The sequence below is a fragment of the Lucilia cuprina genome, chromosome 5 (assembly GCF_022045245.1).
Source record: "Lucilia cuprina isolate Lc7/37 chromosome 5, ASM2204524v1, whole genome shotgun sequence".
Taxonomy (NCBI): domain Eukaryota; kingdom Metazoa; phylum Arthropoda; class Insecta; order Diptera; family Calliphoridae; genus Lucilia; species Lucilia cuprina.
The window spans coordinates 38,680,699-38,684,102 of record NC_060953.1 but is presented as its reverse complement, the minus strand read 5'-3'; positions in this window follow the sequence as shown (position 1 = coordinate 38,684,102).

Here is a 3,404-nt window from a genome sequence, read left to right as displayed (position 1 = left end):
CTAGTCTATAGTCTAGTCTATAGTCTAGTCTATAGTCTAGTCTATAGTCTAGTCTATAGTCTAGTCTATAGTCTAGTCTATAGTCTAGTCTATAGTCTAGTCTACACTATAGTCTAGTTAATAGCTTGGGCTATGGTCTGTTCTATATTCTAGTCTATAGACTATAGTCTACAGTCTTGTCTATAATATAGTCTATATTCTAATCTATGTTCTATTCTATATGCTAGTCTACAGCTTGGTCTATAGTCTAGTCTATTGTCTAGCCTATACTCTATAGCTTGGTCTATATTCTAGTCTATACTCTAGTTTATAGTCTAGTCTATAGTCTAGTCTATTATCTAGTCTATTGTGTAGTCTATAGTCTAGTCTACAGTCTAGTATATTGTCTTTTGTCTACGGTCTAGTCTCTAGTCTAGTCTGTAGTCTAGTCTATGGTCTAGTCTATAGGTTAGTTTTTAGTCTATGTTGTGGTCTATAGTGATCAATAAAGTGCAAAATTGTGCACTGTAGAAAGGTCTATATTCTTATCATTAACCTGAAATATAATATGGTCTATAAACTGCTCAGTAGTTAGATATAAGGATTTTAAGGCCTAGTCAACACTCTGAAATATAGTCTGATCTGCAGTTTGAATAATAAATAAAACTAAATTAAAATTTATTTATTCTTTTCCTGCATCAAATAACTATATAATAAAATTTATTACCATATATTTCTCTTTTAAAAAAAAAAGTAAAAAATTAATCCTAATTTAACAACTTTAATAGAAACCTTTAGAAAAACACGCAAGACTCCTTCAGTTATAGACGAACATACAAATTCATTTCTAACTTATATGTAAGACAAAAAAACACAAAAAGGATTTCATCATTTTACTATTTGTATGTGTAATTTGTTGGAATTTCCGCACCAAATCAAGCCTAAAGCCATCATCGTCAACATCATCAGTAAGTACAAAACTTGAAATGCGTATAAATGCATTTGTTTTATGCCTAGATTTTTGTTTCTACTACAATTTTTATGGCTTAAGAAGTTACGAGAAAATATATATGTATATATAACTCTATGTAGACATAAAAAATCGTCTATGATTTATTTTATTTAAGTGAAAAAACCCACTAGTTAATGGTTCAACACCAACACCATCGGCAGCAATCACTGCATCATCGTCCACTTTAAAACAGGGAATAAAAAAATTAAAAAGAAGAAAAAAATCAAAAACTAAAAACAACATTCAATATAAATAAACCACAACTTCTTAAGCTTTAAAAGAAGTTTTTAAAACTAAATGAAGGAATTACCAAAAGTATTGGTTCAGGCAGGCTGGAAAGGTTGTTACTGCTGAGTTGCAAACCTATTAGGTGATCCTTGTAAAATTATTAATTTGAAACAAAAACTGTTATAATTCTAATGATTTTTAACTTAACAACATTCACTAGGGTCAATTCTATTCATACTGGTCAGTAGGTTTATTGTTTGAAAGTTTTACAAACCTTTATCTTGTTTAAGGGACATGGCTTATCTGCTCTACTTAACTGATTAATTTATTTAACTGTATTTTAAATTCTACAATTCCAATTATATATTCTTTAATATACATTTTCCAATTTCTATTACAAAATAAGACATTTTCCAATGTTTTTCCATCACAAATTACCAATAATTTAATTCGCATCAAATTTCAATCATGCAAGCAGTTGGCATCTCAATTTCCATGTAGGGTATGGCAGGCGCACATAAACCGAAATTCATAAAACTAAAACTGGCAAAAGTTAAAAATATTTTTCTATTATAAAAAATAAAAATACAAAATATCACATACAAACATATGTATATGAAATCCACAAAATACCCTGCAGGACATGGTGCTAGACATCAGATTTGCAACATGTTTGCACACTATTTATCCAACCATATATAACCCACATATAATGTTCATCTTAGCTACAATATAACAGAACCATAGTTGCTTAATTCTACAGGGTCTATCCTAGAAATCATTCCTTTCACACACATAGTTGAAGACACAACGAGCCTGCAATCCAGCCAACTTATGTTGTTGCTTTAACAAATACTAGTGATTCTAAAACCAGTAGATTAGTGGTATTTTCATTTTATATATATTTTTTACAACCAAATAAACGAAAAAATAGAAAAAAATTAAACAACAACCACATTTTGCAAAAGTAACTAAATCTAAAACTCTTTTAATTTTTTCCACACTTTTATATGAGTGTGTTGCTTAAATATCGACATATAAATGTACATACCCAGCAAAAACTAGGTAATGACTGTCATTGTTATTGCTTACCTAACAGCTTACTTTTCAATAACTACTACATATCGTCTAGATTACATAGAAGTAGTCTAATAAGTTCTTAATAATAATGTGTAAAGTAAATATTTTCCAATACATTAGTCCTTTTGCCCGTATATATATTTTTCTAATAACTTCTCCTTGTTAAAATAATGACTTAAAACAAAGTTAATTTTAGCATTTGTACCCCATATATGCTAAAGAAAGTTTTTGCTGGATATATATATATATGTATATATTTGTGTTAAGAAAAAAAAAAAACGTATGTAGACGATGATGATGATATTTTAGAAAAAAGATTTTTCCTAACTAAAATATATAACAAATAAAAGATTTAAACTTACGAGTATAAACCGTACAAGAATGCCTAGTTGTATGTTGTTGGTTAGAGTATTAATCCTTAAAGAGGAATTTGGTGGAAACGATTATACTATAATCTAGACACATATTCCCATCCATATTGGAGTCCAACAGAAACATAGTACATTGTTTAGACTATGGAATAGAAAATAGATAAAATAATAATATATGGTCATAGTTTAGACCAGAATATAGTCCAGTATACAGTACAGACTTTAGTCAAGACTATAAACTAGAATAAGTTAAGACTATCTCTGTCAAATCTATAGTTCAATGTATAGTAAAACCTATTAACTAGACAATAGCCCAGACTATAGACTAGGCTATAAAATAGACTAGATATTAGTCCAGACTATTGCCTATAGTCCAGAATACACCATTATTGATTAGACTATAGACTAGACTACAGACTAGACTATAATCTTGACCACAGATTTGAACTATTATCCAGACTTCACACTAGTCTCTTGAATAAATTGTTAACTTGGCTATTGACTGGTGTATTGTTAACTATGGACTATACTATAGTCCACAGACTTGACTATAGTCCAGAATGTAGCCTAGACTTCAGTCACGACTATAGGCTATAGTTTAAACTTCAGTCTGGACTGTACATAGTCTAGACTATAAACTAGACTATAGACTAGACTATAGACTAGACTATAGACTAGACTATAGACTAGACTGTAGACTAGACTATAGACTAGACTATAGACTAGACTATAGA